The sequence below is a fragment of the Myodes glareolus genome, chromosome 22 (genome assembly GCF_982192425.1).
Source record: "Myodes glareolus chromosome 22, mMyoGla1.1, whole genome shotgun sequence".
Lineage (NCBI taxonomy): Eukaryota > Metazoa > Chordata > Mammalia > Rodentia > Cricetidae > Myodes > Myodes glareolus.
Genome location: NC_142047.1, coordinates 55,529,023 through 55,554,876, shown reverse-complemented (window position 1 = coordinate 55,554,876; position 25,854 = coordinate 55,529,023). Strand labels below are relative to the sequence as shown.

Sequence of the window (25,854 nt, the reverse complement as noted above, 5' to 3'; positions counted from 1 at the left end):
CTGGAGCCGTGTGCCTGTTGTGAACACCTGCAGGCATTTGTGTGAGTCTGTCTTTTCTTAGTTTACTATGGTTATTCTTAATCTGCATCCTTAAAATAGAGAACACACAAATATGCTTCATCCTCTTCATTCTCCGCTGACTTGGTGAGCACCACTTTAGGTTTACTCTCTAGGGCGCCCAGGCTGAATACGTTCAGGGCATTGTGGAGTTGGAGCTCTGATCAGCCGCTGCACAGAGCACAGCACAGCAAGGCTCTCCTGTGCTGCACTTGATCATGGGTGGTCCAGGGTTGGATCAGAGCTCAGCTCTTAAGATAATGAGTATGAATGATATCTTTTCGTTTCTAATGTTTTGCTTGTCTACAAGCAAGTGCTAAAGCAAGCTAACAGATGATTATAGAACAGCTGTGCAGGCCCGGTCAGGGGCCTTTGTTGTGACTGGGTGGGGATGCCTGTACACCATACTTCCTGACATAGAATATCCTGTGCATGAGCCTGCATCCCTTTACTGAAGTGTTTTACAGGTCAGGTGCAGGAGAGGATGCTTCTGCAGGTGCCGCAATGACCTCTCCCTATTCCGCCCTGGTACAAAGCAAGTGTGAAGAGCTACTGTCTGGGCATGATAGACACGAGAGTGACCGAATAGGGAGCTGGGCGAACAGAGGGTAGGAAAGCTGCCAGGCCTGAGCTGGCTGCCTTGCCTACAAATTTGGCTTTTATGGTCATTATGGGATAGAGCTTTGTAGCATTAATATACCAGGAATCTATTGGTTCTGAGGTTTTCCTTATTTGTTTTGTCTATGGTAAATGCTGATAGGCAGAGAATTTCCTGTATCACATACGGTAGTGATAGTAATTTATTTTTATTATTAACTCCCAAAATTCACAAAGAAAAATTAATTTAATAAATTTAGGGTCAGAGGATAAAAATACTGAATTCACTTCAGTGGCAGCAGCCAATTATTTTTGAGTGTAGGAAGCTCCCTGGTTATGTTTATTCATTTTTACCAACTATTTGTTGATTGCCTGTTACACCTTAGGCTCCTGCCTATCAAGAACTCACTGTTGAATGTAACAGACATAAAATAAATCATGTAAGAGACTGAAAATTGAAGCAGAAAGTACAAATGTCCTTAGGGTACAGTGGGGAACAAGGGCACCTGGACGCTCTATAGCGGTGTTCTCTCCTGGAGATGTCAGAGAAGTGGGTAGAGGGGACCTTTGAAGCCATGGAAGATGCTGCATAGAACCAAGAGTGCCCTGTGAGGTGAGAGACGGGGCTGAGATGAGTGTCATGTGAGGCGAGGAACTTGCTCTAGAGCTAAAAGGATGCTCATTATGAGGTCTGAGAGGTGATCCAAGTCTCAGGTGTTTCCCTACTAGTCCTAGCTGCATTGAGACAGGAGTGGCAGGTCTGACTGAGCATCTGCCCGGTGAATACCTTCCCCACAGTGTCTGGATGAAGGCGGGTGGACATCTCTGCCGCCCTCTCCTCCACAGCCTTTCCTTTGCCCTGTGGCGTCTTCCGGTCAAATATGTCTTCCTCCTTTCCAGGGAGGAGTATCCCACGAGAAATTTCTTTCGGTGCCATCTGAGGTCATTTGGATTCTTTCCGTGGGAAGCCTGGCTTCCTGCACTAGGCAGTGAAATCCTAGTGCCAAGAATTACATCTTGGTGTGGAGAGCACATAGGTCTGCATGTGGGTGCTAGATGTGCTACATAAATATTTGTTGAATTTGACTACTTCAAAGGGTCTCTGTGTCCAGTGACTCTTCCTTTCCTGAGTAACTGGAAAAGAACCAGAGTAAGGATGTGTCCTTAAACCACCCAAATTGTGGTGTTGTTCACATTGAGAATCCATAGGGTCTTGACCTGCCACAGTGCATGAACAAACGTGTGTGCATGTGTGTGTGTGCGCACGCGTGCTAGCCTGGGTGAGTGGTTAGCATGTTAAGCACACACCATCATCTGGAGCCTTAGTGTCCAAAGCACATTTTCAGGAAGAGTGATGTCATCTGATGTCCATGTACTAAAGACCCCTGTGACCAATAGTCCTAGTGAGTATGATCTGCACCTAGCACTAAACTGTTCATGTTCTCAACTTGTCTTCTGAGGTGTGAGGGCTTTGGGGACTCATGGGGATGGGCTGGTGTCCACTGCTGCTTGTTCATGTCGTTTCTCAGGTTGGTGAAGGGTATGAGGTGTCCATGCCCAGTTGCATAGGATGCTGAGGGGGAAAAGGTGACCCCTTTATTGACTGCCAAAGCTTTTTGGGCCATGGGCAGAGAGGGACAGGGCATGATTTGGCATGCCTGGTTTTACCTTAGAGAGATCTCAGTAAATCAACAAAGAATTATCATTCCTTGGAGTTTTTTTGGTTGTTGTTGTTGTTTTGTTTTGTTTTGTTTAATTTTATTTTTATGAAGCACGGTCTGTTGACTGGCCTGGGGTCCAGCAGTTCCGACAGGGGCACCCCAACGTGCCTGCCTTTTCCCTTGGGTTCTGGGTACTGAGCGCAGGTCCTCACACTTGCACAGCACACACTTCACCAGCGGAGCCATCACCCCAGCCCCAGGGATTTTCCTGTTAAAATAAAACAACAAAACAGAACACAGGCTGGGTGCCACACGCCTGTAATCCCAGCACCCAGGAGGCAGAAGCAGAGGCAGGTGGGTCTCTGTTAGCCCCTTCTTCAGGAAACCTGCTGGTAGGAACAGGGTGGAGAGAGGGGCGTGTCTGCATGGTTGGTTTCTGTGGGGAGCATCTTATGATGTGTCTCAGCGCAGACAGAGGAATGCAGACCTTCCTGCCCCTCTATTGTGTCCCAGCTCATGGCAGTTGCTGAAGAAGACAGCTTTGCTGAAAACCCAGTTTTCCACCCCCATCTCACCCCTTGGAGAGCCCAGACAGCCCTTGCCTCATTAAGCCACCTGTGAAGGAGGAAGTACAGACAGGCTCCAGAACCCCATTGCTACGTGGAGAATCCGCGGCTTCCTTTCCTGCCGCTAAACAAAAGCAGCCAGCTGAAAGAGTGGGCATTGCTTCTTGTAGGATGCTTGCTGCGTCAGAGGAAGGAAAAGCACTTTTCCAGAATGTTCATTGTGTAGGGCATCTCACTATAAACTACAGAAAACAGAGTAACGCAGGAGGGCAGACGAGAAACTGACTATAAGCAGTAGAATTTTGCAGACGTAACTTTGTATTTATGTTGGGTTTTATAGTATATGCATTTGAGAACAGAATCCTCCTTAGAGGAAAATTGAATCTTGATTGTTGAGAAACATTGATGCTTCAGAGATGCCTCTTTCCAAGTTCTGGATGATCGTACTGTGTTCGCAAGAGACACGTGTTGTTTGCAGTGCAGTAATGACTCCCACATAGGTCTCCCTGGTGACTGCTCAGTGTGTCACACGTAGCCTCCCTCTTGCTCATCTTTGTGTCAAAAACCATCACATGCACAGAGTGCTGTTGTCCTGCTGCGATGCCTAGGAGGTGGGCGCTTGCCTAGTGGCTGCTGTGAGGTGGGTAGGTGACCACTTGATATTACCCAGTTATTTAATGTTAGGATGTCTTTGATAACTACTTTGGCTTTTGGGGAGGTTATATTGTGGTGAAATAAGCAGTTTGGCATTATCAAGTAAATTGATATTTATGTAGCCATGATGTTTGTCTGCCTGTGGTTTTCTGTAAGACTAGAGTTCCAAACCTGGGAAGGCAGCTTCCTCATCTCTTCTTCCCTCACCGTCCTGCTTCTGCTCCGTGTCTGCACTGCTCCAGCAGCCCCATGTAAGAGAAATTGTCTCAGCCTTTGTCCCTTTGTGACCCATGTATCTTACTTAGCAACCCTCAATATTCATCCATAATGCAGCAGATGTCAGAATTTCCTTCCTCCTTGAGGCCAAAGAAAATTCCATTGTATGAATGGGCCTCATTTGTTTATTAAGCCATCAATGGACACTTGGGCTGGCTCCAATGTCCGCCTGTGGGAAAGAGAGCTGCTGTTAACTTGGGTGACACATAACTGGGTTGTCAACCTGTGGGTCACGGCCCCTTTGGAAGGATTAACAGCCCTTTCAGAGGCTCACCTAAGACCATCAGAAAGCACAATATTTACCTTATGATTTATAACAGTAGCAAGATTACAGTTACAGAGTAGCAAGAGAAATAATTTTATGTTGTGGAGGGGGAGTCACCAACACGAGGAATGGTATTAAAGGGTCTCAGCATCAGGAAGACCGAGAACCACTGCTCTAGAGCCTGCTTCATTTCTTTGGGGTGTAAATCCAGGATCCCACGGCAAGGCTGATGAACCCACTGACTGTATAGCTCCAGTTCCAGAGAACCCAACACCCTCTGCTGGCCTCCAGGGTCGCTGTATGCTTGTGGTGTACATACAGGTAGGCAACACACTCAGACACATGTAATAAGTCCTTAAAATGATAATACAGAAAGGGTGTTGTAAAAACTGGCAATAAACCTTTTGCCTTCTGTGCTAAACAATGTTTTTCAAAAATAACTCTTCCAAGGCAAGAGTAGCAGTGTGCAGCTGTCTGCATTTGCAGATCTCCATGCCTGGATGTCGAGCAGACAGCTGGGTTCTTTTACCTGCTTCTTTGGTCAACCTTTGACACTATCACGTGTCCACCTCAGCGAGCTCCATTACAGGCTGTGAGAGGAGGGGAAGGAAGAAGATAAGATAATGCTTTGGTGCCGTTGAGGAACCTGGATCTATCTAACCTCCTGGGGTCCCAGAAGGAGCTCGGGTCCCAGGGATTCTGCTTGCATGGAAAGCTACTGATGAAATTTCCCTCAGGAATCTGACCAGGTCTCTTTCTTCTCCTGCAGGTTCTTGCTGCAGTCTGTGGGAGCGCCAGGCTCTGTACCGGAGCTGCAGTCTTTCTAGGTAAGCTGCTGCAGGCTGCCATGCAGACCCGGTTACCCTCCATAGCTGTGTCCCAGTAATGGTTCTTTGGAAAGGCTGTGTTCTTTCTCGATGTATTGAATGTTATGGGTGTTTTCACTTGCAGCAGATGTGGGGATCAGGGTTGGTGGAGTTCGCATAGGCTCCTTTGAACTTTGGAGTTGCCCAAATAGGGAGATGGGGAGAACTGCTTCAAACCAAGTCCCTGATGAGTTTCTGTGGGTGTCTGTGTTGTGTGTGTGAGGGTTTGCATTTTATAATCAGCTTGTACATGTCTACACAGAATGTTCCATAAGTAAGAGAGACTCAAGTGAGCATATTGTGGGCAAAGGGCTACTTACCTGTCCTAGAGGACACAGAACGTGGTGGGGCATGCTGAGAGGAGCTGTTCGGAGTCAGCTGGGTGAGGTAGAGAGGACAGATCGTCAGCTAAGCCATTCAGCCTGGAGTCAAGGCTGCGTTGTCCCCTTCCAGCCGGAATGAGATAGATCTGTGAGGGGTCCTGTCGGGGATGGCCGTCTGGCATACAAGGCCTCTAACCTGTGTCAAAACCAGTTCCCATTCTCCCCAATCCTGCCTCATAAGACCACTGACTCACACGTGTGTGTACACCTCTACTCACGTGTGCTTTCCTGCCTTTGCCCCAAAGAACTTCAGTGTGTATTTCCTAGGAATAAAAGAACTGTGTGCATTTGGGTCACAGTTGTTCAGTTATCAACCTTGAATTATTTAATACTGACTCATTTATACCCCCATCTGTTATCAGCAGCCCAGTTTTTTCATCTTGTGTCCCATGCTCTTCATGGCATAACCCACCTCCATACAGTGTCCAGTCCAGGGTCGGGTGCTGCATGGAACTGCCGTGTCTCTTGTTCATCCCGGCTCAGCCTTTGACTTCCAAGGGAGTAGTGGAGTTTGAACGAGGACAGTATATGGCCACAGGAGGTGCCAACGTCCACTGCTTTCTCAGTGCACAGGGCCAGTGCCTGAGGCTCATGTGTGTGGGGAGACTATGGATGTCTCTGTGTGGAGAGAAGTGAATGCCGAGAGTTGGAGGCAGAGGGACAGGGTGGCTTCTCTGACACAGCTGTGTTCCCTCCTGATGGGAACCAGAAGACTCTGTCCATTTCCTCTGCTCAGGGAAGCACTTGAGCCTGAGTGAATTTTGCTGTGGAAACAAGACTGCAGGGAGGTGCGGAGCTTTCCAGCACAGGAAATAGCGGAGGAAAGACCCTTGCCTTCCTTCCAGTGCTGTGGACTCCTCCTGCTGGGTGACAAGTCAGCTGTCAACGCCAGGTGGACACAGGTGAGGACCCTCTGGCGTTTCCTCACCTTGGAGAGCTGTGAGAAGCAGCCTGCAGGGTGTCCAGGGCAGCTGTGCCCGTGTTTCTCCAGCCTGCAGGGTGTCCGGGGTGTCTTTCTAGACCGAGGCTTAGTGGGCGGGTAACCATGGGGAGTAATGTCCTGGGCAGGTCCTGCAGTGTGCTCAGGGTGAGTGGCTCCGATGCCGCTAGAGGTTTAAGTCATCTGTACTTTTGTCAGAAATCACAGTTTGTGTGTGTGTGTGTGTGTGTGTGTGTGTGTGTATATATATATATATATATATATATATATATATATATATATATATATATACACTATTTCATACAACCCAGAAACGTGAACTAGAGAAAATGTCCCTGTTTGGAAGCTCTCTCTGAAGGAGATCAATGCCACAGACTTCTCGTAAATCTAGTCACATTTACAGTCCAGGTCCATTTAAAAAGTGAAACTACCTGGGTGTGGTTCTGCAGACCTTTGATCTCAGAACTCAGAAGCAGAGGCAGGTGGACATCTGTGAGTTCAAGGCCACCCAGAGCTTTTGGTACCCACCCATCCCATCCCAAAGGAATTAGTAGCTCAGTGGGCGAAGGCATTTGCCCTGCAAGCCTGGCAACCTGAGTTTAGTTCCCAGAAACCACATGGTAGGAGGAAAAAACTGACTCCCACAAATTTTCCTCTGATCTCCACATGCATGCAGTGGTACATGTGTGTCCCTCTCTGGCCGATACACGCATATGTACACATGTGCACCTGCAAACCTGTGGAATATGCCGTCCTGCTGTGTACCAGACAAGCAGTGTGCTTCACTTTGGGATGTGTTTACAGTCCGGCTTTATAAAGACGTCCTTCTGTGTATCCCCTTAGTGAAAAGCCACTGAATTGGCTCTTAGTTTCTGAATGCGAAGGCTGGGCTCTGTCACAGAACACATTGTAATTTCATAAGCTGTTTCCTTTCTCTGGCTTGTTTGTTTATGTGACGCGTTTGTTTGGTGGCAATGGCAGTGGAAGGTTTCGTGAAGGAGGCATTCACCGAGGAACAATGGGGAGCGCTCAGACTTTGATTCCTTAGTGAAATAACTGTTTTTGTTCTGTGGAGCTTGTCTCTGTTAATTAACCATGTGTCTGAGAGCAGTTGGGAGAATCCACCACAGCTCGAGTCACCCCGCCCAGGCGCTCCTGCCTCCTGCTTTCTGTGGGCCAGGTTCTTGGAGATCTTGGGGCATTTGGTTTCCTCCACACCTGCCTGGCCACTGTGAAGGGCTGTTAGGGAGATGTGGAGAGAGACTGAGCATGCACTATGGCGTGGGAACCACAGCAGTGGGTCTGCTGATGAAATTCTTTGTTTACATTAAACACAGTGGGGTTAGCAGTCACCATCTTTGCCCTGAGTAAGTTTCTATGTACCCCATTGTGTCCTTCTGCTAGAGAGGACGCCAAAGCCCCAGAATGAGGGAAGGGTTGTTCTGGTGGAGGAACTAGGGTCTGGTGTTAGGGCTGTCTACTTTGAGCCGTTTTGGCTCTGGATATCTGTAAACAAATATGTTAGTACATGGACTTCGAGTGGTGGCGGCACATACCTGTACTCCTAGCATTCAAGAGGCTTTGGCAGGAGGATTGTGAATTCAGGACCAGGCTGAACTACATATGGACACATTGTCAGAGAGAGAAAGAGAGAGAGAGAGAGAGAGACAGACAGACAGACAGACAGACCCACATATACATGAACACACACCCCAAAAGTGAACTTGACGGAACCCAATTTAGTGAGAGGCAAGTTAGTGTTAGTGTGGCATCCTTTGCCACCAGACCCTCCATAGGCATTCATTTATTTAACCTTGGGCAGTTTGCCTGAACTGATTTTTTGTTTGGTGCACCCAGGGCCTTACTTATGCATAGTAGACATTGTGTGCTTCACTTTCCATATAAGCAGATTGCACTGAAGAGCCCCACCCCAGTCAATAGCCTCTGGGAGGGGCAGGTCCTGGAGAAGCTGGGAGTCTCCCTGTCTCTCCAGGAAGCAGTGTTTATAGGTGGGCTGTGGGAGCATCTCTCCTGTGTGATCTCTGCAGCTGGACCTCAAGACTGGGTGGTCACATCCAGCTTGGAGAAATAACCATACAACAGTCTCAAGCTTTCTGTCAGATTTTATCAACGGGACACTTACTGCGCCAATATAGCTACTTAACTAATTTTTTTCTGAAGAAAAAATTAGCTGAATTGTTGGTAACATGCTTATAACCTGTTATGTCCATGAAGCATAATCACTCTGTTTTGAATGGACTACAGCAAGAATTGAATCTGAGCCAGATGGGATTGACCATGGGCAGGCAGCACAAGGGATCCTGAATGATGTCTTCCACCAAGGAAGAGATGACTTGCATTTTATGGCCTCCTTCTGTTCCTTGCCTTTCAGTCAGTACGTTTTCCATTCTGCTGGTGGGAGTGTCAGGTGGGTGGTTACAGCCGGTTATAGCCCCTTGGTCTCTAGGGTGCCTATGTTATCTCTGCACTTTTACCTTTAAGGTTTAATAGCTGGGAGCCTGCTAAGCTTCAAGGTACAGTACCAGAAGCTGAGTCTGGCTCAGAAGTGACCTAAGATAATCGTGGCTCAGGACCTGCAAGCATTCCCCACTGATGGGGCTGTTATTGGTGGTATTAGGGTCAGCGCCTGAGCCCTGGCAGCCCTAACAGCCTCGGCTCAGCTGCTCTCCTCAATAGACCACTTAGAGGGACAAGTGACAGTGAAAAGCCAAGAAAGGAGATTTATTCAGTGTGGCTGCACTGAGAAGAGGAGCCCAGATGTCCAGTGACCCCTCCCTGAACTTGCATTCTTCAGAGCACTGACAGGGCTTAGGTTGAATAGGGGATAAGAGGTGTGCACAGCTAAGCAGTGCTGGTCACGGTGTGGTCCTGCCCGGCACTGATGTCTGTCCTGCACGGTGCTCTGACGGGTTGTCAGACTGGATGACATCTCTTCCTGGGAGACGAGCTCTTCCTCAGACTGGCACCAGGCATCAGCCTTTGCCTTCGTGACCTGGGACATGGGAGATGGACACAGATGTCTGTAGAACAGGGCAGTCACAGGATCAGGATCTGTCCTGGGCTTGGGTTGAGCCATCTGCAACTTCTCTACTGTAGGTGTGTCCTCTTCAGAGAGCTTCAGCACACAGTCACTTTTGCATCTTGGGCTTACCCTGTATCCACAGTAAAACTTTATGGCAAAGATTCGAACAGTGTATTGAAAGAGAAGATGTGATTGTTGAGTCAGAGTCAGGGTTGGAGGAGGTTGAATGTGGCTTTTAAGTTTTCTGTCTGCTACGTGTCCCCTGTTTCTGATGCCGCCTCTCGCAGTGCTGTCTGTTCTGTCCAGCTGTGCACTCCGCAGGGGCGCTTGGCTTCTTGGTTGTATAGACCATGAGGCGTCAACCTTCATAGTGGTTCACTCTAGACTGGTGTCTGTGTGCATGCACACACACACACACACACACACACACACACACACAGGTCTATATGCAGGTGCACATGTGTATATATCCATGTGGAGGACAGAGCCACCCTCAGATGTTATTCCTGAGGTGCCTTCCACCTTGGTTTTGTTGTTTTTTTTCCGATGGAGTCTCTCACTAGCTTGGAGATAGACTCACTTTAGCAATAAACTTGTTGACCATGAACCCCACAGACCCACCTGTCACTGCCTCCCCGAGCACTAACTAAGTTTAGTACTATGTACATCTGTACTGAAATTTTTTTACATGTGTTCTTGAGATCAAATTCAGATAGGTCCTCATGCTTACATGGTAAGTGCTTTACCCACTGAGCCCCAGACTCAAAAGTGATTTTATTGCTGCTTTGGTGTCTAGAGCAATGGACCTGGCCATGTCAAGATCTCTATGTTGCCTTAAACTCTTAGTTGCCCACTCAAGAAACTTTTTCAAAGAGTTAATTGGATGTAACTATGTTGTATATGGTATTGGAGGAGGGAACACATGCTGCAGTACACGTGTGGCGGTCAGACGACAGCTTGTACCGTCACTTTCTCCCTCCACCTTTACGTGGGTTCTGGGGATCCAGCTTTGGTCATGAGGCCTTGCAAGCACCTTTACCTGCGGAGCCATCTTGCTGCTAAGAAAGTTGAAAATCCTGGTGTTTGATATTTAGGAGCGGGCTCAACATGTTGATGAGTTACCAACATCGGGTAATTTCTGTAGGTAGTAGAAATGGTGTAAGGGAAAATTAACATCAACAATAGTAATTGTCATAAAGTAGACATCACGTTTAAGGCCACCTCAAGGGACAAGCAAGTTCTCTTTAGTGGCCAAGAAGAAGTGGTGTCATGGGTCCTGGTTTGAGTTCTCTGCCATTAGCAGCCTGCCCTCTCATCTTCATGGGAAAGGTACAAGGCCTGAGGTGGTTCACCCTGTGGTCCAAGGACACAGAGTCTGGGGGAGTGTCCGGGGAGGAAGGCAGCCAGCTACAAGAGCCTGGTGCAGAGGGAGATCCATGCTGCCCTCCTCTCCCCACCCTTTGTCTATTGTGTGAAGCTTAGCATGCAGGCACTACTCTGCCTGCCTGGGAGCCACACTATTTTTAGGCACTACTCCACACAATAGGTTTATAAAAAGGCTATTGAACCTTTTGAGGCTGTTGTGTTCTGTCTGACAAGGATGAGTTACGAGCAGGTTTCCCGCCTCACTCTTTAGGCGTGTAGGATTTTCTCTTCTTCATCTTCTTTCTTCTTCTTCTTCCTTGGAAGTCACCAGAGTGACTTGGAGATCCGGGTTTGACAGTCTTGACAGGCGGGGCCAGTGTCTGCAGGGCCCTCCTGTGCCCTCTCCAGCTCTGCTTCATAGGTGTTGGTTGAAGTCGCAATTTTTTTTATTTTTCCTCCTTTCCTTTTAAAACGTGCTAAAATATGCATAGTTAGTGCTGCTGCTAGGACAAGTGAACAGGGAGGTGTTTTCTCTCTTACTCTTTTGTGTCTTGAGTTGTTTTCTCCAAGGAAGGGATCCCCTTGTCTGGGCCTGAATGACCAATCAGGAAAGCAAGCACTGTTTATTACTTTATGTTGTGGGCTAGGGCTGTAACTAGCTCAGTTGGCAGCATGCTTGCCTGAGCATGAACGAGCCCTGGATTCTATCCCTCATGCCATACAAACCAGGGTGGTGACCTAGGTGTAATCCCAGCACTTGGGAAGCAGAGGCAGGAGATGACAAGTTGATCCTTGGCTGCAGTGTGCTCAAAGTCAGCCTGGTTGTTATGAGACCCTGTCGTAACAGAATCAATAGGAAGAAGAGAAAAAGCAATTGGATCTTGTTAGTTTCTTATTTTAGGCTCTGAATTAGTTTGTTCATCAGGATGGAAGAACTGACTTGCCATCCCTGAAATGGAAAAACAAAACAACACACACACACACACACCCCTCATAAAACTTGATGCTCTCATGTGCCCACAGGATAGATTGGTCATTTCTTTCCCTTGGTAATTATCTTATTTTTGGCCACTGTCATGGTCTGTTTGTGTCTTGTGGTATTCTGCTTTGCACTCTGGCGGGTGTATGAGCTGTGAAGATGTTTTATTAGAAAGCACAGGTTCTCTCCAGGGGTGATTCAGAGCCTGGGAGGGACATGTCTAAACTATAGCTGGATTCATATTTCATGGTGACAGGTGCCTCTTTGTAAAAACAAAAACAAAACATCTTTTGTTGTTTTTATTTGGTGGGAAAGAAACTTGGTTTGTAACCCAAGATAACCCCGGATATAGTTATCCTCCTGCCTCAGCCTGCTGGATGCTGGTGTTCCAGATGCAAGCCACTATACCTCGTTTGTAAATCCATGTAAATAACCAAAGGCTGCCTTCTCAGCAGTGAGTGGACTCCTCCCTCTCTCTTGTCAGCATAAGTGAGGTTAAGAGGGAAGTGGTGGCCATGTATTTTTCGCCTTTCTGACCCAGCATGTCTTGATCTCTTCCCATGGAGCTGGTCTTCCTCCTGAGGAACGGGAGGTGGGAATGCCTAAATGAAAGGACTCACAATAGCAAAATTACAGTTATGAAGTAGCAATGAAAATAATTTTATGGTTGGGGTCACCACAACACGAGGAACTGTATTAAAGGGTCCCAGCATTAGGAAGGTTGAGAACCACTGTCCTAGAAGATTCATTAATGACTGATGGGGTACAGTCCAATGGTGGAGAAACTTTTGAAGGGTCTGATTTGGCCAAATAAGTCACTCTAATAGCCAAGGTACCAGTTTCTGGCTGTCTTCCTGGTGTCATGCTCGCAGCCAGTACGTTCAGGTGAAGGGTCTATGGTACAAGTTAGAGAATGGCATTGCAACCATCATACTGTTACCCATGTAAGAACAGACCTGTGTGCGTGCGTGTGTGCATGCGTGTGTGCATGCGTGTGTGTGTGTGTGGTGTATGTATATATTCATGTGACTATGTGCACATGTGTGCATGCATGCACATTTGGAGGTAAGGGTTTATGCCATGTGTCTTCCTTTGATAACACTCCAGCTTATATTTTGAGAGACAGTCGTTCTCTGAGTGTGGAGCCCGTTGGTTAGGCTAGGGTCGCTGACCCTAAGCTCCAGAATCTGTCTATCTCGGTCTCCCCATTGCTGGGATTATAGATGTGGGTGCTAGGGACACAACTCTGGTCTGTATTTTCCACGGCAGGCACTTTACCCACTGAGCTGCCTAGCAAGCCTTTGGTTTAATTGTTTAAATGCAAACTGAATTTCTTTCCTGGAAGACAAAGTTTATTAAAGGGGATGCTGGTTCCTGGTGGTTGAGCTCTGCAGAGGGGAAAATGTTGATTCGGCCTGGCGGATTACTGGTGGCATCCTCATACTCCCAGGGACCAGCAGCAGGCAAGTTGGCGTTGGCTCCCTGCTGGGCTGGGAGAACTACTTTCTGGGGTCCCCTGGGTAAGTTCAGACACTCTGCTACTTTATATAATTGCAGTCGGTCCCCCACCCACCATGGGATGAAGACCCTGGAGTGTGAAATTAACACATCAAGTGAATTTGATATTGCAGTAGCCTTGGGCTGGTTTTTGCAAATTAAATTTTGCAGAAATTAGCGTGAGCCTTGCAAAGGCGCATTAATTTAATGCCATCGACATCGAGCTACTTTCTTGCACTTCTACCCCGAGACGGAGAGGATGGTTTCATGCTAGGATAATGAAGGACCCTGGCTGTGTAAATTTTCTGTTTGGTGAAAAATGCCATGGACTGAAAAGGATTGCCCAAGTCAAACTCCACCCCATTCTGCACACATTTAAAGATAACGTGAATAAAAGCTGGGGTGTGTGTGTGTGTGCAGCAACCAGTAGAAATGAATTTTCCAGAGACTTTCATTAACTGAACTTCAGAAAAAAAATGTTGATTTTTCTTTCTGAGGTGGATCTGCATCTCAGACCTGTCATGATAGCCAAGCTCACCATCCCGGCAGAATGCCAATGCCTGCATAGAAATTCAAAGTGTAGAGAGGGTTGCTTGGGCACCTGGAGCCCAAAGCAGGAGTCAGCTGTGCCATGGCTTTAGGGCTGGGCTGCCTATCCAGTAGTTCAGAGTCCCTTTCTGTCTGGATGCCAAAACTTGCTCCTTGGCCATGTCCTCTGCGTATGCTCCAAGCCCTTGTCTTGGTTTGTCATGTGTGTTTGTGCATATACACATGTGTGGGTGTATGTGTGGAGGCCAGAGATCAACCATGGGTTTCTCACTGTTTAACATTTTTAAAAAATTATGTATGTTGTGTGTATGCTTGCTTATGCAATGTACCAGGTGCCTGCAGGGACCAGGGGAGGGTGTTGGACTCTCTGAAACTGGAATTACAGTTACAAGCTGCAAGTTATTGGTGTGGAAATTGAACCCGGCTCCTCTGGGAGCCTCCTCAGAACATGACAGGTGTGGTAGCACCTGGGTTTTTATTGGGTGCTGAGAATCTGAACTCAGGTCTTCATGCTTCAGTGGTAAGCCCGTCACCCCGCTTCTCTGACCCTTTTCTGACATTACTGTTACTGTTAATTAGGACATATACAACTTCCAGGGTGGAGGCTTCTGTTGTTTTCAGTTTGAATTCCAGTGGCTCATCCCTCCTTCCAGGTCCTGTGGTGGGGAGGAGCGCAGGTTTTCCTGTGGGAGCTGAAACCACTGACTTCCCAGGCAGGGTTCTGTTTGCTCAGTGTGGCCGTGGCATGTCTGTTTTCAGGGCAGCAGTGGCTGTGTTTGGCCTACTCCCCGTGCCATCACTGCCCTGCTGGTGTGGAACCGTGATTCACATAGAAAGCCTGCATCAGATATTTGAACTCGTGGTTTTGTCTGTGGATTTGAGATGTGGCTGTGGTCAGGCAGGTACCAGGTGACTCTTACCCTCTCGAGCAGTACTTGGCAATAATTTAACCAGCTGGCCTTTTCTGTGTTAGGCGGGTAAGAAAATACAGCCAGGAATAGAGTTCTCAGATCTCCTAGTCCTTGCTTTGGTGAGGCAGACAGGTGTGTCAGTTGGTAATGGTGGCATTGGGTTGGTCCCTTGAGCACTGAAGAGAAGCCAGCTGGGGCTCTCTGAGGCCCTGTGACAAGCACAGCAGCTGAGAGGATGGATTCATGGAGAACAGGAAAGTTAGTGAAGACTGGGCTTGGCTAATGTGGGTGGGAGAGAGAGCAAGCCCCCTGTAGTGGCCTTAGGGGCTGAAGGTCACTTTTGTGAAACTGTGACCCAAAATGCCTGACACAAGCCACTTACAGAAAAAGGATTTTTTTCCTGGTTTATGGGTATAGAGCATTCAGCCTGTGGTTCCTTGGCCTCGAGACTGCTTGACCATTTCCCAGCCACCCAGACCCAAATAATAACATAGGAACTATATTAATTATAGCATTGCTTGGCCAATAGCTTAGGCTTCTTATTAAGTAACTCTTACATCTTAAATTAACCCATTCCTTTATTTTATATTTTACCATGAGACTTGTGGTTTACCATTAAGGTTCCAGGATGTCTGTCTCCTTCGGCAGCTACATGGTATCTCCCTGACTCCACCTTCTTTTCTCCTCTGTCTCTGCTTGGATTTCTCGCCTTGCTCTATTCTGTGCTCCCATAGGCCCAAGCAATTTCTTTATTCACTAACCAATAAAAGCAACACATATACAGAAGGACTTCCCACACCACTCATGTACCTGGGTTATCATGGTGGATAGAATGTGTGGGGGAAAAGATTATCACCTGGTGGTGGACAGGAAACAGAACAAGGAAATTATAAGGAACCCAGTCTGACCTTCAGAGTCACACATCCCTATTGACCTATGTCCTCCAATTAGGCTTCACCTCCTGGTTAGCGCCAGGAGCTAGGGACCAGGTGTTTAATATGTGAACCTCTGAGGGCATTTTAAACCGTCAGCAAACCCCTGACTTCAGCATGAATTTAAAGTTTGCCTTCTGAGGATAGATGTACATGTCATAGACTGTGGAGGCCCCTGCTGCCCCTGGAGATCTCAGACAGCCCAGGCTCGGTGTCCAGTGTGTCCCTACACAGGTTTTAGGACAGGTCATGGTGAGCTCTGTTAGCTGCCGTCCGCATGCCTCCTGATGGCACCTGCTGTATGTAGCTCTCTCAGCTGCATCTTTGTCTTTGCTGGGTTTTTACTCTTGTGACAAACACTGACAGAAGCATGTTGGGGAGGAAAGGGTTTATTTTTATTTGGCTTTCATATCCTGAATCATGGTTCATTGTTGGAAGCCACAACAGGAAATCAAACAGTATGGGAACCTGGAGGCACGAACTGATGCAGAGGCCATGGAGGGGAGCTGCTTACTGGCTGCCCCCCATCACTTGCTCAGCCTGCTTTCTTATAGAACCCAGGACTTCCAGCCCAGGCATGACCCCACCCACAGCGAGCTAAGTAAGCCCTCCTACATCACTAATTAAGAAAATACCCTAAAGGCTTGACTATAGGAAGCTCCTCCCCTTGAGATGATTCTAGTGTGTGCCAAGTTGATGTAAAACTAACCAGCAAAGCATTGACACTGCCTTGACCATTCTCAGACAGTGTCCATCCTTCAGCTAAGCTATGTGCTGCTGCCAGAACCACCCACAGCCTTCTTGAGCTGGGCCAGTTATGACTTCAGGGTGCTCTTTGAGGACCTCATGGCTACACTACCTCCAGGCAGCTGGGTGTCAGCTTGCTGGCTCATGCCTTATGATGGGCAGATCTTTCATCCTCTCCTCCTGTGATGGAGGTGGGTTAGTTAGGAAGTGACATTGTGCTTTCTAGGACTCTTGATATGAGGGTGTTTTCTATGTCTAAGGGTCCTTTCCACGAGATTTCTGAAGACAGAGTTTCAACACCCCCGCCTCTCTGGTGTGTATGTGTGAGTGTGTGTGTAACTCAGATTAGTTTGGAACTCACTTTGTAATCAGGTTGGCCTTGAACTTGTGACTCTCCTGCTTTAGCCTCCTAAATGCTGGGATTACAGACATGCACCATCATGCTTGACCTGGGATGTACTTACCATATTTCAGCTGTCTCCTTTGTGTAGGACTGGATAAAACCTGTCAGAGCCTCCCACAGTGGGACAGTTTGGGGCTCTGTATTCTGGTCATCCGTCAAGTCTGTCTTCTGTAGTTGGCACTTCTGGGGCAACTCAGGCAGCAGGTGTGAGCGGTCAGAGTTGGGCTCACCTGCCCCAGCACAGTGTGGTGTTGGAGGAACCTGGGGTAGCCTGCTGTTGGGCTTTGCATGGGGGCAGTGTGGATAAGCAAACGGATCTCCCTGCTGCCTCCTACCTGCGTCTGTACGGGGAGAGCAGCCGCAGGCTGTGGAGCCCACTTGTTCTTCGAATGTTGAGGTTGTAACTGATTTCAAAGTAAAGACTTCAACAACTGAATTGTATACTGATAGAAGTAAGCAACTTCTGGCTGGGCATAACTTTTATTTCATGGGTCGTTCTAAAGGTAGAATGATTGAGAAGAACATCTGACTTTGCTTTATAGACACAAGGCGGTGTGTCTTCCCATTCTTTTCTGTTGCCGTGATGAAACACTCTGATCGGACACAATTTACAGAAAGAAAGGGTTTATTTCAGTATACGGCTCCCATCCATCTTTGAAAGGAGTCAGGGCAGAATCTCGAGGCAGGAGCTTGGAGACAGGGGCGGGCCTGCCTGCTACACTGCAGTATTACCTCTAACGAGGAACTCATTTTATAGCCAAGAGTTACGGCAGAAACCAGGGAGGAAGCTGCTTGCTGGCTTACCCTCAGGCTAACGCTTAGCTAGCTTTCTGATACAGCACAGGACCACTTACAGAGGAATGTTGCTGCACCCAGTGAGTGGGCTGGGCCCTCCTACAGTGATTAAAATCAAGACAGCACCCTACAGATGTGCCCATAGTCTAAGGTTATCTAGGCAGCTCATCTCAGAAAGGACTAAACTGTCAAGCTGTCTGGTAGAGCTGACAGGACGGTGTGCTGACTCTATCTACCCCTTAAAGGTTTGTCACTGGGAACCACTCCTCAGTGTTATTCTAATAGAAAAAAATTGACCCCTTTTGAACCTGTTTGTTAAAATTAAACTATCAAACTCTGTGGAATGCCTAAGTCCTGCAGCTTCGAGGCCAGGTCAGGACGTAATGCAGGGCTGCTGCAGACCCGTGGTCCTCGAGTGTGTGATAGTTAGTACCAGCTCTGTGTGTTACAGAAATAACATATTCTCACAGAAATAGTAAGTGTTTCATTTTTCTTGGGTACAGCTCTATTGCAGAAAGAGACTAGAGGGAAACCTGAGTGCCTCCTTGAGCAAGAATAAAAACATCACTATTTTTAGGGGTGCGTGGTAGAAAGGCTTTGGTGTTTGGGAGGTTAGAAAACAAGTTTGTTAAAAATAGGACCTTAAGTGTAAACACTGTGTTTCTTGGTCCCTTCTTTTAGCCCAGCCACAGAGTGGAATCATCCTGGGGTGAGCTTGCTCCCATACGTGGTGGGCATCGCTGTGAGTTTGTGTTTCCAAGGGTCTGATCGCTGGCGAGCTGTGACTAACGCTCAGATTTCCACCCTTTGTCTCGCCCTTCGTGTGCCTCCCACTCAGATGGGCTTAGTGGTCCCTGATACTAATCAGAGGGATAGACGGGTGTTAAGATAGAAATTCAACACAAAATGTATTCGTTTCAGTTCTTAATTCTGTCGGGGAGAATGTTAGATGTGAGACAGCACTGAGGAAGAATTTGGGCACTGCTCTGGCCCTGGGTAGAGGGTTATAAGTTGGCTGAAGCCAGGGCTCATGCTCTGCCCAGCTTCCTTCATCTGTTTCAAGGCTCTGCCAGTTGGCTGATTGCTTATCAAAACTTGAGTGAGAAGATGCATGTTTATGAGGGAGAGATTGAATGTGTACATTGTACAGGTGTGGGGGTATATACGCCTGGGCTAAAGAAGATGTCAGGTGTCTTCTGTCACTGTCTGCCTTATTTGCTTCAGACAGCATCTCTCACTGAACTTGCAGCTAGGCTGGTGAGCAGTGGACCTTAACAGTCTTCCTGTCTCTCTGACACCACAACAGCGTCGGGTTACAGGCCTGTATGTGATGATGCCCGTCTCTGTATGAGTGCTGGAGCGCTTCTGTCCCAGGCCACTCAATTCCTGGACTGTGTCACTTTCCCTGTTAGAGGATGGCTGGCCCGGGTCTGCTGTCTGCACTATGGAGATGTTGGTTGAGTTGATGGAGGCATTGATGATGCCTTTGAGATCCACAGGCTGCTCCTGTTGGCACTGATGGTGAGAATCAGTGAGAAGGCAGAATCAGCTGTTTTCCAATGGGCCTCTGAGTTGTTCAGGCTGACAGTACCACTGTTGTCAAGGTTATTTTTTGTGCAGATGAAGGGTGGCTGTGAGGCTCTTGCAGCTGGCAGTCCTGTCTGCCCAAGCTAAGCTACCCTGGCATTGAAATTTCTCTATTGGTTTAGAAAATACAGAAAAGGGGGGAAAACACCCTCCAAACCCAAAGCACTGTGATAAAGCCTGGCTCACGGGTGACTGAATAAGAATGTTCTCATTTAAAACCCTGAGAACAGTAAATATTTGGCTCCCTGTAGCGCAGCCTTCCTCCTGCGCTGTATCTTGGTTATTTAGCCTTCTGCCAGGCTTCCAGAAAGCTGTTCTTGTGAGTAGTGAGCACTCTGGATGCAGCAGGTGCCGTTGGCGAGCTGAAGGAGTGGGCTTATTAATAGGTATTTGTGCAGCAGCAGCACAGATGTGGACACTAGCGGTGTTAGTCTGCAGCGTGGCTTTCTGAATCCCAGGTAAGGACTCACGCAGCTGGTCTCCATGCCTGCCCTAGAGCCATGAAGAAACTCCCTGTGGGTTTCCTCTATCAAAATGGTCCATCTAGACTCTCTGTCTCTCTGCAGCTGACTTTAGAATGATCCAGAATGCCTTCCTTCTTGCTTGCCATCTGTGATAACAAGGAGTTAGATATGGGAAGTTAGAGGCATAAAGATTCAAGGTAGAGACAGTGGGTAAGCTGTCCAAGCCTGAGAGTTCAAATCCCCAGTGTTCATGTAAAAAGGTGGACATGGCCATGGGTCCTGACAATGAACCCAGAGCTGTGGGAGTGGAGACAGGAGGGTCGCTGAGGGTTGCTGACTGCCAGACTGGTTCCCAGTTTAGTGAGAGACCTTTGTTTCAAGGGAGAGTGACAGACAGACAGGGACACCTGACATGCTCCTCTGGTCTGTACCCTTCTGCATGTACACACAGCACACATAAAACACACACATAGCCAAAGTTAGCACGATGAAGAAGCAGAGTAAAGCTGATCATGTTTTTGCATGTTCAAACTCCAAGTTCAAGTTGGATTGGCAGAGTGCTGGTTCATAAAAGACTTAAGTTTTCCCTCCTTAAGTTCACTCCTCTGTCCCCTAACCAGGCCATCAGTGACCTCACCTCTCCCAGAAAACATCATCCGTCTACATGAGCCTTCCACAGATAGGACACTGCACTCGACCCGGGCCACGTCTAAGCAGTTTGTGAGGCCTCGGCAGCCTGCTCCTTTCTGTAGTAGACAGTAATCCCCTAGCACCACAGCTGCCTGGAGTGGGCAGCTTTCCTTCAAGAAATGAATGGAAGCCCAAAGGAGGTGACTTCCCAGGAATAGTAGAGAATTCTCCCAGGATAGCAAGCGGGTGGACCGGGATGAGAAGGATTAGGAGGTAGACCTCAGCAAAAACATGCTGGAGTCGCTGCATGGTGGGGTGTGTGAAGCTGTAGGTGGGCAAGAGGCAAAGTGCTGGCGGGGCCAGGGCCTTTGAGGTCGCTCCTCACCCCGCTGGTGCAGTGCACACCCAGCAGACAGGACCGGGTCCTGTACCTTCTGTAGTTACTGCAAGCATCTCCATTCTCTGGAGGTTTTCCCACACCTCTGGCTCTCCAAGGCCCCTTGATCTCTGTGGAGGTGACCGCCTCTGCTTCCCTTTACCTGTTCCCACCTTCTCCAAGTCCCATACTAACCCCTCTTGCACCTCCTCCCTGCATGGATGTCATCCCTGTATGATGTGCCCCCCTCCTTAAGTTTATCTGGACCCCATCTGTGCACAGACACTGTGTTCCCTTGGAATTTGGTCCTCACAAGGTGACCAGCTGTCTCTCTCCTGGGACACTATGGCAGTGCTGGCCAGGGCCCAGCTCATGTTTGTTGCCAGAGTCAGTGAATGGAGTGTCCTTATTGAGCTCATTCTTGTTTGGGTCTGTGAGTCCTCACATCGTGGGAAGTACCTGACACACAGTGGAGCCGTTTGGGTTCCAAGTTCATTGTGACTTGAGCAAAGGCTGCCAGAAGACAGGAAGAATGGTGGGGAGCCTGTTGTTTGTGGTCTGTGTTGGTCCCCAGGGTAGGGGCGGGGTCTCCTCTTCAAGCCCAGCAGAGCTCCAGGACAGTTCTGTCTGTGCCTCCCAGAAGTCATTAGAGCTGGGGAGGCTCCGCCTTCAGCGTCTCCATGATTACTGCACTAATATTCATTTGAGTATTTATTTTCCTGTTGCTCCAGTAATTACGCTGTAGCAAAGCTTGACTATAAAAAGTGGATTATGTAATTACCTCTCTAGAAAATTGGCTTTCGACTTGCACTTGGGATTAGTGTCTGAACAGACGAAGATTCCGCTGTGGGACACGTGGGTCTCTCCTGGCCTGGTGTGTGTCAGGAGAGCACCTCTGCACAGCACAGGTGTTCAGTGAACTTGGGGGTTACCACACGCGCCCCAAGTCAGGTCCAAAGTCAAGTTAAAGGTGAAAAACAGAAAATTGAGACTGAATTTCTGTGGCCACATTGGGAAGAGGGACAGAGATAGCGAAGGCTCCACGTCTGTCTGTGGGTTCCTAAAACGAGAGTGTCCTCACATGAACATATCTTGAAACGCGGGGTTCCTCAGACAGGTGAATAGAAGACAGCCCAAGAGTGGAGGCTGAGTCCTCATCCTCACAGTTAGGTGGGCCCAGCAGAGGCCACTGGATGCTTCCTTCAGAGGGGATTAAGGTCTATCCCCCAGGGCCATGAACTAGTTCTTGTAAGAGCAAACTGTTTAAAAGAGGGAACTAAACCCTAAATTCCTGGTTCCCTGCTCACACTGAGCCAGGCTCAGAAATTTCCAGAACTGGAACTAAACTTTCTCCTATTAAGAACCAGGCCAGCTGCAGGGACCTCGTTTTCGTAACAGCAGATTAGTCCATGGTCTCCCCAAGACAGGATCTGGGGGCTTCTTGTGGGTGCCGGCCTCCGCCTGTTTTCTCCATCTGTGTGTTCTACATCCGAAGTCTTGGCTTTGTGTGTGTGTGTGTTCCTGTGTTGTGGTGGGCATCCCATGTGAGCATGTGTAGGGCACACGCCAACCTCATTTGGTGTTATTCCTCAGGCACTGACCACCTGGGTGTTGGGGACAGAATCTGTCACTCAGCCTGAAGCTCACAGATGAGGTTGGGGGCACTACCTAGCAAGCCCCTAGGATCAAGCTCCCTGGTGCTGTGTTACAAGGTCATCCAAACATGTCCAGCCTTTTCTGTGGGTCTAGGGATCTGAATGCAGATCCTCACAGGGACTCCTGAGTTCCAGCACATGTCTGAAACAGGGAGGAGTCCAGAAGACAGAGACTCCCATTGGTGCATAATTTGCCTTCTAGAATGTCAACTCTGGAATGCTCCCGGTTTTTGAATGAGGCTACAATTTGCGACTTATTTAAAGGAGTAAGACAGAGACAGAGTTGCTGGGGGTCTGGTCAGCCAGTCTAAGCTAAGAGCAAATTCCACAAGAGGCCCTGTGTTGGAATGTGAGAAATGAGCTGCCTTCTGCATAGCTTCATGTGTGTGCTGTGATTCTCCTGTGCACCTTCTGCATAGCTTCGTATGTGTGTGCTGTGATTCTCCTGTGCACCTTCTGCATAGGTTCATGTGTGTGCTGTGATTCTCCTGTGCACCTTCTGACATAGCTTCATGTGTGTGCTGTGATTCTCCTGTGCACCTTCTGCATAGCTTCGTGTGTGTGCTATGATTCTCCTGTACACATATGAAGTAAATAAGCAAATAAATGGAATAAAAATTTTAAATGGAGAGTTACTGAGCAAAATACCTAACATGGATCTCTGGCCTCTGTACACTTGCCTGCTCACATACACAAATTATAAAATTAAAAAAAGGAATCTCTGATTATCGGGTGACGCCCAAGCCCCTTGCATGCTGGGGCTGTAGCTGTGAACGACCACACCTGGTTTCTGTGTGGATTTTTTCCCTGTAGACAGTTGTGTTTTATCAGAATGAAAGCCACATGTTTCAGTTGTTTTGAAAGGAGCACAGTTCAGGATGAGAGACGGGAGAAGTGGTTCTACCTCAGCTTGTGTGGGTGGTTACCTCGTGTAATTGTGGGTTTTCCTGTCATTCTCATGGTTTTAGAAGGCAAACTTGATCACTGTTCTACAAAGCCAAGCACTCTGGAACACCTGGGCTCCCACATGCCAGTCAAGTGCTTTATCCAGAGCCACGTGATAGCACATCCTTGAAGATCTCAGCACGTGGGAAGCCAAGGCAGGAGGACTGCCATGAGTGTGAGGCCAGCTTGGGCTGCATAGTGAGTGCCAGGCCAGCCAGAGCTGTATAGCAAGACTATATGTCTCAAAAAAAAAAAAAAACTAAAAAATACAAAAAACAAACAAAAAGAATGCTAAGAGCAGGTGTGAAATGTGAGCAGTAGGAAGCCGCAGGCCAGACGGCCGCCACAGAGGGGCCCTGTGACTCTGGAGGATAGGAACTGTTCAGGCCAGATGGCTGTCATCAGGCCCTGTGACTCAGGAGCCTTTTGGTGAGGATAGGAACTGATCAGATCCGATAGCCATTACACAGGGGCTGTCTGACTCTGGAGCTTTTCAGTGAGGATAGGAATTGATCAGGTCCGACAGCTCTTACAGAGGGGCCGTCTAACATTGGAGCCTTTTGGTGAGGATAGGAATTGATGAGGTCAGTTTTAGACACTCTAGGCCTTTGTTTTCTCTTTTATATATCAAGACTTAGCTCCTGTGGGCCTCAGGAACTTATGGTTTGTTTAGTTTGAACAAACCAATGCCAAGCATGTCTGGGATCACACTCTTTTGGATGGTTGTCTTCCAACTTTCTTAACATTAGACAACCCCTGTAACCATGTCCTGTCTTCTACACTGTCCCACATTGTAGAAGTGATTCAGTGACTTTTCTGTGTAAGAGGACACGGGTCTGTAGCTGAGGAGATGGTTCAGGTGGCGGAGGGTGTGCTGTGCAAGCCTGAAGACCTGAGTTCGATCCTAGCAGTCACGTAAAGGCCAGGCATGGTAAAATACATGTGTGGCCAGCCTTGGAAGATGAAGACCAGTGGACCCCTGGGCTTGCCGGCCAGCCTAGCCTCACCAGTGAGCTCCAGGACAAGTGAGGGACCTTGACTCAAAAAACAAATTGAACATACCTGAAGAGTGACACCTGAGTTTGACCTCTGGCCTCTACAGATGTGCTCCCCTCCACACACCATACACATATACACAAGGGAAAAATTAATTTTTACGTTGAAAAAGAAAGGTTATATTGGAGGTTACATTGATGTGTGAGTTTGCATGTTGTTGTATTTAGATGTGTATATGTATCGTTGTTTGAGACACTTGGTATGGTTATTGTAATTTAAAACTTCATTATTTTGAGTATTGATACTGTTCTGTCCTGACAGAAAATCTTTCACCGGGCCACCCAGATCTCATTGTGTGTCACGTATTGGGGCCCGTCTGGGTGGAGGCATGGGAGATTATTGATGTACGTGGGTTTCCCCAGCTCATGGTGCTGTGTGGCTACAGACTGTCCTTTGGGCAATAGAGACACTTGGAGCTAGACCCAGGCACTATGCAGTGTAGCCTCATCCAGAACAGCCTGAGAGCGCAAGGAAACTTTCCCTAAAATAACTTCTCACTGATTCTTGGACAGCTTGGCTGTTTCTCTGCGTCTGGGGAAAACAGTAGGTGGAGAAACCTGGTTCTTGTCATGTACGGCTTCCAGTGTGTACAAACAAGGTGTTTCGCTCACCACATACAACCACGCAAGGAGGAGGGGAGCTGCAGTTTTCTTGCATTTTTTTTCTTCCTTTTTTTTTTTTTGTTGTGTGCATAGGGGCAAGGGTGGGCGGGGTCTCGTTATCCTAGGCTCACCTGCCTTGAACCCACTTTGTATTCACGGAGTACCAGACATTCAAAGCCCTTGTAAGTGAAGGCACAGGTCCCTAAGCAGCGCTTAGATACTTTCTGCCCTGTGTGAACTTCCATGTGCTGGCCGGCTTTCTGTTACTATAGCATGGATCTCAGACAGTTATCGTATAAAGATGTTTATTTTGGAGGGTCCTAGCCATGTTTTCTGAGTCTGAGGGGTGACAAGTGACACAACTTGTGTCTGTCTTGTGTGCACAGACAGACTCCATCCGTATTGCAGTGTAATAGCCTCAGATCAGATAGCATCCATTGAGTGGAAGCGTTTTGAAACATTAAGCCTTGCAGTTGCTTGGACACAAGAGGAGATGGGTTTTGACATTTACTCTCTGTCGGCTCTCTCTCCTGTCACTTGTTATGAATCTTTGCCAGGAAGGTTGGTTACTCGTTACTTTTACAATAACATAGTTAGAGTTCACACACAAAAGCGAATGCCTAACAGGAGATGGCGTGGCGTTGATTCTTGAAACTACATAACAGTTTTATTGTGGTGGTGTGTGTGTGCTATTTCTTAGTTCTGCTCAAAGCCTATTGTTTGTTTTCATGCACATGAGTGTTTACTAGCATGTGCTTATGTGTACCGCATGTGTGCATTGTCTGCTGAGGCTGGAAAATTGGATCTCCTGGAACTGGAGTTACAGACAGTCCTTAGCCACCCAGAGTGGGAGCTCGGACTCAAGCGCAGTCCCCTGTAGGAGCAGCCTGTGCCCTTAACCACTCAGCTCCCCTCGCCCGCAGGTTTTAGTTTTATGGCTTGCTCTTTCTTGTCCTGGGAGCTTTGATTATTGACAGGTACCCTATGAAACTGGCAAGGGGCGCTGTCCCTCAGGACAGTGACAGAAGAGGTCAGTGGAGCTGAGCCTCCATC

The 25,854-nt window shown here is 48.0% G+C and overlaps 1 protein-coding gene across 7 annotated transcripts in view; it reads left to right on the top strand.

Annotated features, from left to right (window-relative positions):
• Positions 1–25,854, top strand: part of Sipa1l2 (signal induced proliferation associated 1 like 2) — a 157,828-nt gene that overhangs the window by 43,488 nt on the left and 88,486 nt on the right. For all 7 annotated transcript variants that reach the window (XM_085681908.2, XM_085681911.2, XM_085681910.2 and 4 more), the window contains exon 2: positions 4,846–4,903. The gene's annotated coding sequence lies outside the window, so the exon portion shown is untranslated. The remainder of the gene's footprint in view (positions 1–4,845; positions 4,904–25,854) is intronic.